The sequence below is a fragment of the Zosterops lateralis genome (genome assembly GCF_965231275.1).
Source record: "Zosterops lateralis genome assembly, chromosome: 1".
NCBI lineage: Eukaryota > Metazoa > Chordata > Aves > Passeriformes > Zosteropidae > Zosterops > Zosterops lateralis.
In genome coordinates, this window is record NC_139762.1 from 19,735,433 (window position 1) to 19,751,499 (window position 16,067).

General features: G+C 40.7%; 1 protein-coding gene across 4 annotated transcripts in view; it reads right to left on the reverse strand.

The window, feature by feature from the left end:
• The window catches only part of MLLT10 (MLLT10 histone lysine methyltransferase DOT1L cofactor), a 125,762-nt gene that overhangs the window by 104,774 nt on the left and 4,921 nt on the right, over nucleotides 1–16,067 (reverse strand). The window lies entirely within an intron of this gene.

A 16,067-nucleotide genomic window follows, 5' to 3' on the forward strand; every position in this document is an offset into this window, starting at 1 on the left:
ATTTGTATGTCTGAAGTATATCTTGAGGACTATCTTAACCTGTAAGAAATTTGTAAGACTATCTTTCTTAACCTGCAAAAAAAAATTATATTAGCAGCAAAGAGGCTTTTGTGGAGGGTAAAATAGAAAAAAACTTGTATTTTTTCTCAGTGCAGTAGTATAGAGAGCTGCACACAGAAAGAATCTTTAGGATTGTAGCCTTTTGTCTTTTGTTTCAGTCATCTCTCTCACACTCACTAAAATGATCAGCAATTTATTGAAAGTCAGCATTAAGTCTATGGTAAAATTTAGATATAAAAGTGGCTGAAAACATCTTAATCATTCTGCAAGTTGCCTGCAGACTTGGATCATTACACTTTCTTTTTTTTCTTTTTTAGTCAAGACACTGAAATGAACTCATCAGTACATTTTAAACAAAATCCTACATATGCAGTATATTTGTGAGCTGTGTCTTAATACTTCAGCTCTCCAAATATTAAATACAAAAGTGCTGAGAGACACGTAGTAGCAACAGTTTCATTTCAGTGAATTTCTCACACACTGAACCAGATTCCTGAAGAAAGCAGCCTGGTATGTATTGATGGTCACAGTGCAATAAAGTTTGCTCCCACCCCAAAGCTGCAAGCTGGCAACTTAAAGCCAATGAGACGAGATGATGTTAACAGTTCTGAGAGGACAGAAGAGAAGCTGTTAACAGCTTCTACCTTGCCCCACCTCTGCGTGCCTAAGGAAGTCAAACATACATTTTCACTAGTGGCAAAACGAGTTTAGGAGGTTCTCTTCTTCCCTTCACCTCCCCCTCATTAATTTCTCCCTCCACCATTCCCTCAGCTACTAACACGACTATCTGTAGGGCTGCCCCTCAGAACAGATCAGTGAAATAGAATGAAATAAACTTTTTAACATTTTTAATTCCGGTCATATCACTGATGCAATTTAAATATAATCTTACAAACAGTTGCATCAGCGAAACTGAAGGCAGGGAGCCACAGCACTGCAGCACCAGTAATTAAAGTTAATTAGCAAGCTTCTTGTGCAAACTTCACCACAAAATAAATCAAAAGGACACTAAGATGCAATAACGTGAACCAGTCCTTTATGCAGAAGAGTTAAGCATGCTCCATTCAGTCTCATCAGCTTCACCTCATTTATTTTTGTCTCCTACGTCTACTAGGACTCAGGTCCCTCATTAATCCTCTGCAGTCCTGGCTGCAAGCAGTCAGAACAGATGCAAGACAGAAAGCTGAAGTGGAGGAGGAAGCTTTGACAGTGGAAGAAAACTTGAGTGTAGAATTGCACTCATCTCTCATGGTGCTGACAATTGGTAACTCTGCAGAGATATTTGCATTTGGATGACACAGAGCACTTCTGGTGCCATGAAATCTGGCTACAATCGGCAAGTAACACCCTAGTAAGCTAAGAGAGCAGACAGCAACCCAGAGCCCTTCTACTCTCTTTCTCTGCACTAGCAATCTAACTCCTTTCCAGCCTCTACGCTCTCAGATTCTGTCACCCATTTCTGCTCTGTCAAGTTTTAACACACACCATGTAGTAAAACCAGGAGCTTTGCCAGGTGGAAACAGTGAATCTCATGCCTCAAGACAAGCAGCTAGCAGAGATTTTTTTTCTTTAAACTAACACTTTATTACTAGTTCTAAAATGGAAAGAATAATATTTAGATCTTTTCATCCTGTATGTTGATGATGCAACACAGTATATGGAATAATCTGATGATCCATAGAGATGGCCTCTAATATCTGATCACATGGACCATGACAGGGCTCTTTTCTCCAGTTGCGTGTTGTAAGTTTTATCTCTGGCAAAGGATTTCTGACAGATTTATTGTCTGAGCATTCAGAAACACTGTGGGGAACTTCTAAACCAGCTGTGCAGGGCAGAGGGAGTGGGTAGCAGGGGCAGATACAATACCTAGAAGATACCACAGCTAACAGGGCAAGCTGCTATGACTGATCAACAATTTAGATAAACATCATCAGGTTAAGCAGTGCAAATGTGAACACTACAGAGGCTGACTTCGACCCTAGAGAATAATCACGTCCTTTGGTGTGCTAAAGGGCACTAGTCCAACACAGGGAGATGCAGCATCACATGTGGTGAATTAGATCTGAAGAGAGTGGAGAGACAAACACTGGCTGAAGGAACACAATGAAGTTGTAGAAAATGACATCATCCTTCTCCTTCCTGTCCTTACAGAGTATAAGGACATCTCGTTTTCACAGCTCTTTGGTGGAAAAGACTAAGTTCATGGATCTAGCTTCTGTCCATGCAGAATTGGGGTGAACTCTCAGCAGGAATGGCTTTGGACTACAAGGTCTCCTGTTGAGGACTAAAGTGAAACCAATCTCAAAGCTGTGAAGCTGGAAGTCTGACAGCATGACTGTCACAACTCACTTCTGAGCTACATAAACAGCAACTTAATTAAGTAAACAAAGACTGATCCTATACCTTTAGCATTCAGGCGAATTAAGATTGCCTGGGTCTGATGAAAAACCCATTGCCTCCTGAAGAGCCCAGTCTTTAAAACCCAGAAGAGAACTAAAATCAGAAGCATGAGAGATCCATGCAGAAAAAGGAACTTTTTATCGCCTCGATATTATTAAAAAGTAAAACTAAACAGGAAGAAATAAAGAACTTAAATAATAACCAAAACTCCACAAAAAACTAAAGCAGAAGTGTCCATTAAAGATATCCATCAGAAAAAAGTTGCAAGAATGGAAAACCAAAGTAAAACAAGGAGCTAAATAATTCCAGCTTCCCACACTGAATCAGTTACAGTCCAACTTGGCTCCACTGCATTGTGGTATAACGTGTTCTTCCTCTAGCCTAGATAAACATGCCTTTCCTTTTTAACCAGGACTAAGAGCTACCTTAACCAGCATTAGGTAACATTATACAAATACCATTTTGCAAGTCTTTTTGGTAAACCTAGCTCTACCAATTTTTCAACTGGAAAGGCACAGGAAAACTGATTAAATCCAAGAGAATTCATGTTGAAATGAAGGGAAAGAGCAAAAGGCTCTGGTAAACAGTGAAGATAAAGAGAGACAGGGACAAGACTATACAAGCAGGAGAGAAGAAGAAAAATAGTAATTGGAATATAAAATTGTTCTTCCCTCAGGGTTCTGAAAATTTGGAGCACATTCATAAAGCATCATCTGCAGAAATCCATTATATGCTGTCTCTTGTTATAAGAAAACAAAGGTGGAAGAATTCTTGTGCAAGTCATTTTCTGAACTGTGGCCCAAGCTAGGCCATTGGAACCATTCACCTGAATAATGACTGTCAACCGAGTAAAATCCTGCAGGACTGAATTCCCAGCATTGTAATGAGGCAATAAAACGTTTCTTTCAATGTGACCCGTTAACCTAAATAACACAAGATCTACAGCAGATTAAACAGACCACAGTTCTTTAAAGTTAGCCAAGACATCAGGCTGCAGTTCCAGCTGACTTTACTACAGGCTCATTTTAAGGTAGCATAATTGCACTGGGCTGCCAGAAGATCACTGACCATCCCGCTGCGTCCTTTCTACTGTCTCCCTTGCTCTGGGAAAAGCATTCAATCAACTATATGGAAATCCTAACCAGCAACCTAAAAATACTTTTTTTTTTTTTTTTTTTTTTTTTTTTTTTTTTTTTTTTTTTCCAGTCAGATGCCTTCTTTGAGCCACCCTTCTATAAGGCTACACAAATAACTTCAGATAACAAATGTTACAGGAACACAGACAGGTGGTCAGGAAAGGATACAAAGGATGTAACTACCTTATCTGGGAGATGGCATTATCTACACTGGCTACAAATCAGAGTGGAAGTCCAACCAAAGACTTTACTTTAAATAATAGAGAAAGCAAGCAAGCAAGCAAGCAAGCAAGCAAGCAGGAAAGCAAGCATACACTTGAAACAGTCTAATTTTATGTTGGTAGTAATACAGACAGATTTCTTGCTCAATTTTGTTTTGATATTTCCCTGACATTCCTGTATTTCAAGATTTTCAACAGGCATCAGCCATATATGCAAAATGTTGCATTTGGAAGCTTAAATTCCCTATCAAGGTACATATACCCAGCATGACACACTTCCAGAACAGTTTTTATTCTCCAAAGTACATTTTGATCACAGAATTACTGTTTCATACTGCTTGACAACAGGAGAAAAAAAAAACAAAACCCCAAGCCCCAACAGTATTTAACTGAAAGAAACAACTCTATGAGATTGCAGTACATGATCCGTGAAGTTACAAATAACAAAAAAAGCTAATTACATACAATCAGCATAACAGTTCTTGAACCTCGACACTCAACCACTTTCAATTTTTTCATCAACAGGAATTAAAAGTCATCAGCCAAAACATTTTATTCTGCTGCTCCTGTTAATAATTAAGCAAACAGAAGAATGGTTAAAGCCACTTGTTGCAATCTTAGTTCACATTTTAGTGAAAACATGAGCTGGAAGACAGAAGCAGAGAACAGAATGGAGTCCCCACAATCCAGAAGGAAAATTGTCAGTGACCTACCATCCCATTTAGGCAGATACAAGTCTAAGGGCCTGGATGGGATCCACCCAAGGGCACTGAGGGAGCTGACAGAAGAGCTTGCCAACTCCCTTTCAACCATTTACCAGCAGCCCTGGCTAACCAGGGAGGTCTCAGTTGACTGGAGATTAGCAAGTGAGACACCTATCTACAAGAAAGGCTGAAAGGAAGATCCAGGGAATTGCAGAACTATCACCCTGACCTCAGTGCTGGGGAGGTCATGAAGCAGATCCTCTTGAGTGCCATCACAGGGCATATGCTGAACAACCAGGGAAATCAGGCCCAGCCAGCGTTGGCATGTCCTGATTGACCAACCTGACCTCCTTTTCTATGGTAAGATGACCCACTCAGTGCATGACTGAAAGGCTCTGGATGTGTTTCCTGGATGTCAGGAAAGCCTTTGACACCATTTCCCACAGCAACTCCTGCAGAAACTGGCTGCTCATGGCTTGGCTGGGCGCTCTGTTGGATGGGTACAAAACTGTTGGGATGGCCGGGCCCAGAGGGTGCTGGTGAATGGAATTACATCCAGCAGTGTTCCCCAGAGCTCAGTGCTGGCACCAGCTCTGTTTAATATCTTTATCCATGATCCACATGAGGGGATCCAGGGCACCCTCAGTCAGTTTGCAGACACACTGAGCTGGGTGGGGTGTTGATCTGCTGGAGGGCAGGAAGGCTCTGCAGGGGGATCTGGACAGGCTGCATTGATGGGGAGAGGCCAGAGCTCTGAGGTTCACCAAGGCCAAGTGCCTGTGCCTGCTCTGCCCTTGGGGTGCAGTGCTACAGGCTGGGGCAGAGGGGCTGGAAAGATGAAAGTTTGAAAAGGACTTGGGGGTGCTGGTCAACAGCAGCTGAACATGAGCCAGCTGTGCCCAGGTGGCCAAGAGGCCAATGGCATCCTGGTCTGGATCAGCAACAGTGTGGCCAGCAGGAGCAGGGCAGTGACCATCCCCCTGTGCTTGGCACTGCTGAGGCCACACCTTAAATCCTGAGTTCAGTTTTGGGCCCCTCAATTCCAAAAGGACACTGAAGTACTGGAGAAAGTCCAGAGAATGGCAATGGAGCTGGGGAAGGGTCTGGAGTACAAGTCTGATGAGGAGCAGGAGACAGAGATGCAGTTGTTTAGCCTGAAGGAGGCTCAGGGAATAGCTTATGTACAACTCCACATCTCTGTGCCCTCTGAAAAAGGTCAGTCTCTTCCCCCTAGTAACAACTGACAGGACAAGAGGAAATATCCTCAAGTTGCATGAGAGGAGGCTTAGATTTGATATTAGGAAAAATTTCTTCACTGAAAGAGTGATTGATCAGGCTGATCGGAACAGACTGCCCAGGGAAATGGCAAAATCACCACCCCTGAAGTGTTCAAAAGTCATGTGGATGTGGCACTTAAAAACACAGATTAGTGGTGAATATTGTGGTGCTGAGTTAACAGCTGGATTCAATGACCACAGAGTTTTTTTCCAACCTTAACCATTAGATGATTCTATGAATCCTTCAAATTCTTAGGACTTCTTAAAAATTAACCTAGGAGGAAAGAGTCAATTCCCAAGCCTTTTATTGCTTTACTTCTGAATTTGCTTTCAAATACATCTATTTATTTTATAGCACGCCATGCTACTGATTATTTCTGTGCATATCAAAATGCACTAAGTCAACACTGTGCATATCAAAATGCAATAACTAACTAAACTGCTTCAGCATGCCCCCTCTTCTGTGGAGAGCAGTCCCATAGAACACTGCTCCAGTATGGAATCCCCATAGGTCCTAAATCCTGCCAGCAAACCTGCTCCAGCATGGGCCCTCTCTACACAAGTCCTGCCAGGAGCCTGCTCCAGCATGGGCTTCCCAGGGGCTCACAGCCTTCTTCAGGCACATCTACCTGCTCCAGCATGGGATCCTCCACAGGCTGCAGCTGGGCTCCTGCTCCCTGCTCAGCTTCCATGGACTGCAAGGGGACAGCCTGCCTTCCCACAGTCTTCACCACCAGCTGCAAGGGAATCGCCAATCCAGCACCTGCAGCACCTCCTCCCTCTCCTTCTTCATCAACCTTGGTGTCATTTGCAGAGTTGTTTCTCTCACACATTCTCACTCCTCTCTCCAGTTGCAGTTTCAATTCAGCAGGGTTTTTATCTGGTCTTAAATATGTTATCTCAGGGGCACTGCCACAGCTGATGATTGGCTCAGCCTTGGCCAGCAGCAGGTCTGTCTTGGAGCAGGGCTGGCACTGACTCCATCAGACACAGGGGATGTTTCTGGCAGCTTCTGAGAGAAATTCCTCCTGTGGCCCCTTTTTCCCAAAGCATGTGGACAGATTTACAAAGGTAAGCAAAGCAGCTGATCAGAGGGTTAGTTTCTAATCAATGGTTTTCCAACTGACAGCCCATAACACTCTTAGCAGCCCTGACTCCCACTCATCAGCAGCTGCAGAAGCTTGCAGCACAACTGACTGTGTCCCCATTCTCATATCCCAAGTTCTGTGGTACAGCTTCACCTGCCTTCACCAGTATTCCATAACATTTTGTCTCACCCGTGGGTGTTACCAGAAAAAAAGACACCTGTAGAAGTCACCTATAATATTCTTTATTATATCTAAGATGATCTTTCCCAATCCTACAGATTTCAAATATACTAGGTAGTCTTAAATATTACTACTTCAAATAATACCATAATAATCATACCCTAATAATATCTTAATATGGATTTAAAAACTGGTTTAGAAGGGTAAAGATCTCGATATAGGTAGTTATTTTAGTTAAAGCAAAACAATTTAATGCTTGCATTAAACTGCTATCAAAAACACAAATTTTCCAAGAACCGCTCTGAACAGTTTGTTAAAAATCACATCTAGAGTTTTAGTTATTTCAATGCTGTACCTACATCATCCAATCTATACATAACTATTTGAAGTTTATTCACTTCTTTCAATGAAAAATTATCTTCTAAGCTCAAAATGTTCTCATTATTTATTTTCCTTCTCCCCTAAAGGATCTGAAATTAGTATTTCATTTTCTCCAGGGGAAAGAATCCTGTGTTTTCTAATTTCCTTTTATACTTCCCGTATTCCTCTTACCCCAGTGTGTTTTCTTCAATAGGAAAAAAAGTAACACATGTACATTGGAATGAAAACACTGAAGAGAGGAAAAATTCTCTTTTCCCCCTAATAAACCTAGAAAATTTTGAGGTAATTTTAGTGATTATATTAGGTTCAGAAAAATACGGTACTGAACAACAAATATAAACACAGCTTCGTCTATAGAGAGACACCATATTCTAGAAACACTTCAATGTAAGTGTTAACTGAAATTAAGAACCACAGACAAGTAGATTATAGTTAATAGAAAATCTAACTCAAATTCAGCTAATCAAAGACTACAGAAAAAACAAGTATCTTAGAGCCTACAAAGGAACAGTTTTTGCAAGATCAGACAACAGAAAGAAAAACCTGCAGACAATTTGCAGAGTAGTTTGAACCAGTACTCTGCTGCCAAGACATTTTTATCTGGAAATTTAGACCTTTGCATCAATAGATGTGAATTTATAGGCAGTTAGCATAAGAACAGACCCAGCAACAGGATGTGCACCAGACTGACCACATCTATATCTGCTGGCAACAGCTGACCCCAGCCCTCAGAATGCAGTGACATCTCATCTTTCTACTCCCTGTTTCAAGCCATCTTCAATGAAGCAAGACCACTACTGCCAACGTATAAAGGCTAACCAGCAAAGACCAACATCTCAGCCCTCGAAGCCTCCAGAAAGTCCTGTAAAATTTATAAGCATTTCCAGCAGCTGCTGAAAATTACTGAACCTCTACTCACACCACACTTAGGCTATCTATTCATACCAAATGTTTTTACTCTGAAATTTTACTGATAATTTCTTTTGTGCTTTTTCTTTAAAGACAATTGGGTACCATGAAAATTCTCATTAAGAGTTTCTATTTTAACATCCATGCTTTATAATACTTGCCAGAAATACAGCAAAAAAGATGAGCTGCTTTAGGAACATGTGGCCCAAAAGAAGAGACTTCTATCTACAAAACAAAGTCCACACTTCCTTATTTACTAGTTTCTAAACTACAGCGGGATAACAATATATTTTATCAATATTCTCAACCTACGGTATCTTCAGACCTTATAAACCCTATATAAACCTTATAAACTCACAAAATACCTGCCTTCACTATTTTGATCTAAATGAGTCTATAAATGATAGCTTACAATCGTGCCTGCATTTGAAGCAGAAGTCAGCAAGGAGCTAACTACACAATTTCTCAAATATCCAAAAAGAGGCAAATTAAAGTTGCAATGTTTCACTATGATTCACACCAGACTCCAGTGTTCATAAACCATAAGGAAGAACCATCAGGAACCAAAGTATCTTCAGCCACATGCAAGAATCCCCAACTGGCTGACACCACTAATAGAGCAAACGAACGCACGCTGTCAGTACTTCTCTTCCAAAGTGCCATGTTCTGCAACTTGACAACTGAAGAAATTAAGTCATCTCAATCTTCAAATAACCATTTCTTGACGCTGACAAATTTGCCAAATCTCTGCCCCATCTCTATTCAGTCATCTGTCCCAGGAGAAGGAACGAACTTTTTTTTTTAAGCAGACAATTGACAGGTGGAAGAAAAACAGACTAACTACCTGAAGCATTTTGGGGTTTATACCTAGATAAATTAAAGAGACTCGACCTAGTTCTTTTTATCAAGGCATCAGATAAAAATATGTGCAGATTCAGTTAGCTCTGTCAAAAACATCTACTACAGATAATGAATTTGTAGACTATGACAAGAAGATTAGAGGCACTCAACATGCAAGTCAGCATTCTTCCAAGACCATCCACCCAGTAAGTACTACAGGTGACATTTACTCATCCTCTCCCTCGGTGGATGTAACTGGAAGTGAGATAATGCAGAGTAGAATGTAACATAGCAATGACACATAAGGTGCATCATGATCTGGCTACCCCAACTTTCCAAGTCAAAAACCATTAATCTCCTACCATATACTTAAGACTAGTAAGCCCTGCTAGATATTGCAAGAATCCAAGTTATAAACATGCATAAAGTTTAAGATTCTCACACTGATCTTCAATATAAAGCATCAGAAGGCTATGAGAAATGCCTGTCACACTTGGCTGCATTTCCAACTAAACATCCTTTTTTTTTTTTAATCACCTGAACATATGCAACTGACCCAATTCGATCTACATGAAAATACAGTATGCAATGGTTCATTTCAATGTTCTTCTGCTACAGCTGCAAGACTACCACAGCTTTATTCTAAAAATTCCTAGCTATAAAACGTTAGCATCAATTCTAAGCAAGCCATCACATCAGTTGAGGAACTCCTTGCTTACTTCAGAGACTTCTGCCATTGAATACAACGAGACAGTCATAAAACATTTCCACATAAGGATTATGCAATTCCTGTAAGGGAAAATGTTTTGTTCTAGCCTCATTTTGGTTAGTAATTTTGCCAAACAACCTTTAGACTATTCACTGAAGTACCTGTTATATTGACATCTATGCTAAAAAAATTTCGATCAAGTAGTACTTGAGTGATGTAACATTCTTTTAAAGCCTGAATACTCTATGTAACCATAATTTGTTTAATGTAATTAAAACTACTGCACAAATTACATGTACATTTCAGTAAACTGTAGCTAATCAAAACTTAAAAGAAAAGCAGCAGACCTTTTCACTGCTGTAGGGAAGTGCTTCAGATAAGTTTATGAACTTATCTGTGTATTTACAAACCAAGTAACAAGGATACATAGAGGCAGGGAAAAATGCAGCGCACAAAAATAAAAAGAAGAAAAAAAGCATGAAGGAAGGACAATCAGAAATGGCATTAATACACCAGGGAAGTACACAGAAACTGTACCGCACTTCAGCAGCACCTTCTGCACTTCTTGTACTTCGAACCTTGAAGACCAGACACCACAATGCCAAGCAATTCTGTCATCTTTTGAGCTGCAGTACAATAAGGTTTTAGGTCTGCATTCACTACATACATACACCGACAAAATGTGCACATGAAAAAATATTTTCTCATACTCATGAAATGCAAAGCAAACAACACTCACCCATCTATGTAACGGACAAGTAACACACATCACTCAATCAATAGTATTTCAAAATAAAAATTTGCACCACAATCAGAACAACACAAAGTCTCCCCAATCATTTCATTTTCCTCTCTAATTCTCTTCAGTCCAAGTTTTGCCTGCTACTTCCCCAATTACTTTCCATATCCTGACTTCCTTACGGCCGACCTGTGGCACCAAGATACACCATGGTGAGTAGAACCTGGCTGGATACCAGGTGCCCATCAACGCTCTCTGTCACTCCTCTCCTCAACTGGACAGGGGACAGAAATTGAAGAAAGGGCTCCTAGGTCAACACAAAGACAGGGAAAGATCACTCACTAGTTACCACCACTAAGTAAAGCAAACGCAGCTTGCGGAAAAATTAATTTATTACCAAGCAAGTCAGAGTAGGATAATGAGAAATAAAAAATTAATCTTAAAACACTTTCTCACCACCCCTCAATTCTTCCCAGGCTCAACTTCACTCCCCATTTCCACTACCTCCTCTCACCCAACAGCACAGGGGAATGGGGGCTGCGGCAAGTTCAGCACATGCTGTTTCTTCTTCCTTCTCAGGGGTAAAAAATCTCCACACTCTTCCCCTGCTCCAGCATGGAGTTCCAGCCACAGGAGACAGTCCTCTACCAACTTCTCAAACATTAAGTCTTTCTCATAGGCTCCAGTTCTTCACAAACTGCTTCAGCATGCCCCCTCTTCTGTGGGGAGCAGTCCCATAGAACACTGCTCCAGTATGGAATCCCCATAGGTCCTAAATCCTGCCAGCAAACCTGCTCCAGCATGGGCCCTCTCTACACAAGTCCTGCCAGGAGCCTGCTCCAGCATGGGCTTCCCAGGGGCTCACAGCCTTCTTCAGGCACATCTACCTGCTCCAGCATGGGATCCTCCACAGGCTGCAGCTGGGCTCCTGCTCCCTGCTCAGCTTCCATGGACTGCAAGGGGACAGCCTGCCTTCCCACAGTCTTCACCACCAGCTGCAAGGGAATCGCCAATCCAGCACCTGCAGCACCTCCTCCCTCTCCTTCTTCATCAACCTTGGTGTCATTTGCAGAGTTGTTTCTCTCACACATTCTCACTCCTCTCTCCAGTTGCAGTTTCAATTCAGCAGGGTTTTTATCTGGTCTTAAATATGCTATCTCAGGGGCACTGCCACAGCTGATGATTGGCTCAGCCTTGGCCAGCAGCAGGTCTGTCTTGGAGCAGGGCTGGCACTGACTCCATCAGACACAGGGGATGTTTCTGGGCAGCTTCTGAGAGAAATCCCTCCTGTAGCTCCCTTTTTAACAAAACCCTGTCACAGAAACCCAATACAATATGTTCTCCTAAGTATCCTAAGGCAGACTTTTTATTCAAGATATCCAGCTACAAAGTAATATGCAATGCCTTCTAGACTGCACAGTCGTTCATAAAAGCCAGACAAATGCAAAAGTACACAGATCAATTTTTCTGTAGTGCACTCAAAGCTAAACCAACTCTTCTAGTAATATATGCTATAATATCTTCAAAGTAGCTGTAGTAATAGTCTTACATAAAGTGTCCTTTAAGGATAAATATTGATACACATTAAAGAAACATTTATTTCAACATTTTTAACAACTATTTTAAGGGATATGTTCAAAGAGACTGCAAAGCATATTAGTTCTTATTGATAGACAGTATTCAATTTCTTCTTTTAAAATAAAGTTTAGTTCACATGTATTGTGACCATATTTATCAACATTCATTCTAGTTTACAGATACAGGTGTTAGTAAGTACAGATCCCACTCCCTTGCAGGCACAGCCTGTTGAGTCAGAGCTGTCAGAGCTCTGATCACAAACCTGTCTGGATATTGAAATGCTGCATTCCTAGTTCCTCCTTCTTTGCCTCTTCCTGTTTAGGCAAAAGGCAAGTAATACTGCACCTATGCTTATTTTATACTACATAAATGCTGGGGGTGAGGTGTAAAAGTATGGATACATCAAATAATTCTTATGAGCAACTCTACAAAAAAAATTGTAGATGAATGTGATGAAAGATTTTTTTAAAAGTGGATTTGGAGAGATCTCCAACTCTTGTTATATTAACAATTAAAAAAAAAAATTAAAATTCAAGTGTTCAGACTCTGAATCATCTGTTCAGCAGATGCAGGTGCAGCTCAGGTCTCAGAGACTAACCAGCAGGAACCTGTTGCTATGAGCACAAAGCATGTTACCTGAACTGCATAAACTGTATAGCTGCATTTCTACTACTCTGAATCCTTATGTACTGAGTAGTGTATGGTCTAAACTTACTCTGCAATGATTCTTTTTGTCTCCACACCAAGTTCCAGACACATGTGCAAGCACAGATACTCCAGTTATGCCAGACTGAGCTGAGATACAGATGGACCTATCTCAAGTCTTATGTGGCTCCACAGGGAGTCACAGCCTCCTCAAGCACATTTCCCAGGACTAAAATCCAGGTGGCTTATCAAACAAGCTGTAGTGTCACACAAATGTGCTGACTCAGTTCTAGACCACAACTGCATTTAACTTAAGCCACCCCACAAAAAAAAAAAAAAAAAAAAAAAAACACAACTCCCACAGAAACGCTAAGAAAAAAAAAAAAAAAAAAAAAAAAAAAAAAAACCACTGTTATGACATTAGAGTAATTTGCACCAAGTCCAACCTGACTGTTCCAGATGCAACAGGCTTACAGTATTCACATTCCAGTGAAAAAGATCAACAGGCACAGTGACTCACTTGCAATGCAAGCAGTCTGACCTCACATTTAGCATCGGAGCTATGCTTTGAGGTAGTAAAACCTCCTGGAATTCTTAACACTCAACTTCAGTACAGGCATTTCCCGGTCTCTCTGAATCAAGCTGGATACAGAAGAGCAAGACCTACACATAGCTTAAAAAGCCTGACCAAGCTACCTGTACAAATGGTGAACACTCCTGCCTGGTATCTCTATCACACAGATTACTGCAGCTCCTTCATGATGAGTATGAAGAGCAGTAGCTGCTAGTAAACCATAAACACATTGTCTGTTTTTACCCCACTATATACTATATTTAAATTATTCTTGGCATAAGATCTTCAAGGAAGATGTTTGACACATAACAGGATTACAGGTGGAAAAAAGTCTTCATGAACAACAGTTGTGCTACAAATCCTAAGCTTAGCTCTCCAGTCTTTCTTTGGGTACCAGAACTATCAGCTCTCGGACAACATACATGCACCATCCAATTTCTCAACCCAGGATCCAAAGTCCCTTATGTAGTAGTCCATATATATTTAACCTCACACAGACCTCGAAATTAACTTTTTCTGCATCAATATGTATTTGCCCTGCTTTTTGACTCAGAAGTTCAGGTGCATCTGAAGACACCAAAAGGGCCCAATATGGAGGGTAATAACAGCTGGTGCTGACACAGGCAAAGCTGGGAGCAGTTGCCACCAATCTTGAAGAGACTTGAATTTCAAGCTCACCACAGATCAGCTAAGATAAATGAGGTGATTTAGAGAAAACCAAGATTTTTCAAGCAATAGTTAAAAACTTGCAGAGTGGTGTAAAAGGCACGTACTTGGATTACAACTGTTGATTATGCACTACATACACATGATTAAAAAGTAAGTAAAATAATTACCAGCCACCTCAATATATCCTCCATTATCCAAACAGTTCAAGTTTATGAAAAGTCACACTTTCTCTCACACAGAGAGAAAAACACAGCCCTGCTGGAACCAAAATTCAGTATGACTTGTCCAGCACGGAGCAGTGCTGTCCACCCAGTAACTGACCATTCAGCAGCCAAGAGGCTGGCTCCCAGCTCACCAACAAAAACACACAAGTCAACCAGCCACCACTTTGGCTCCCACCTAGTTTGCACCAGCCTAGAGGCAGCACAAAAGAAAGGGAACACAGCACACGCCGGTGCGTAACACTCAATAGTACATGGAAAGCCACCTGTCCTAGTCTGCTGTTAAGTGAACTTCTCTGCTGACCCACCAACTTGCATTATGTGCTCCTGAGTTAGTCCATTTTTTTTTCACTGTTAAAGCAAGACTAACTTTAGTGTGAGCAATTAACTGCAGTTGCTTATCAGAATGAATTTATTTGCCCAGCAACTGAAGCTTAAAAAAGAAAAACATGAAACACACCTCAAAAACACACAACACAGACAGCATCAGCATGGAAAAATACGCCTTGAGCACAATACTGACATTGTTTTAAAGATTAAAAGTGAGCAGAAGCATAGTCAATGTAATATGGTTCATTTAACTCTGGTTTTGTTTATAGACAAAAAGGCCAAGAGAAAAACTAAGTTTCAGTCTCATACAGTGATGATAAAGATGTTTGCTTTTGTAAGGAAGTGTGTTAAAACTTCTGGGTCTTGTAAACTGCTTACTGCAAAATTTCTAGTTTCCATACTGAGGTCAGGGCTTGAGTTTAGCTTATGAATGTCAAAAGCTGCTCCAAGACACCTCAGATACAGCCACCATTTTTCTGACTCACTAACATACAAATAGTTGTTAAAACTTCAGCTGTTGTACTTCACACACAATCAGTTTCACCTGAGAACCACCCAAACCTGCACTACATTACAAATGGGATTTCTTTTTTCAAAACAAAATCAATAATCAACTTGTTGAACTAAACAGACACTGTTTAGTGGAAACAAAAACAGATACACCAGGCAGAAAATTCAGTTATCACTATTCCTTCTTCACTTCAAACAGCAAAGGAAAGGACTCTATCAAAGCTCTTCTCTTGGTAAACTTGAGAAATTATCATCATGCAGTGAGATACCATTTACTATAGAACTCTGGACAGTTCTCTTTCATTCCTTGTGTCACAAGAAGCCAGAATGAACTATACCCCAAACCACAAGGATTTCCTATCATACTCTTGGAAAATCCTCTTGTAGTCACCAGCTGTCTTTCTCTCTGCTCTGTATTTTCAACTTTGCTATCAACCTGTATATATATCAAACTCAGCAACACTAAAAAATGCTACTCTTAAAACTTCACACAGCTGATGGTCTCCCAAGAAAAAGAAACAGCCTTTCTTTAGAAAGGGTTTTGACTTTCTATTGACAAATACTTGAAGAGCATGCAAAAAGCGATCCCTTCTTGCTCCCACCAACAGGTCTGCTTTGGAAGAACTAACTAAGCTTCAATTACCCTGGGCATTATGAACAAGTTAGTGGCAAAAAATGGGAAAAAGCAGAAGAATGAGATTCTTTAGACCTGTGCCAAAACCTCATTCAACAGTAAGTCTTGCCACCATTCCTACAGCACTTCATATTAGAAAAGGAAATAGGTACAGCAAACAGGTCATATAAACACTGATAGTCACTGACAGTAACTGAAAATTTGGTCTGTGACTCCTCATTTGTTTTTAGATAGGAAAGTTAGAAACAGTTTACACACT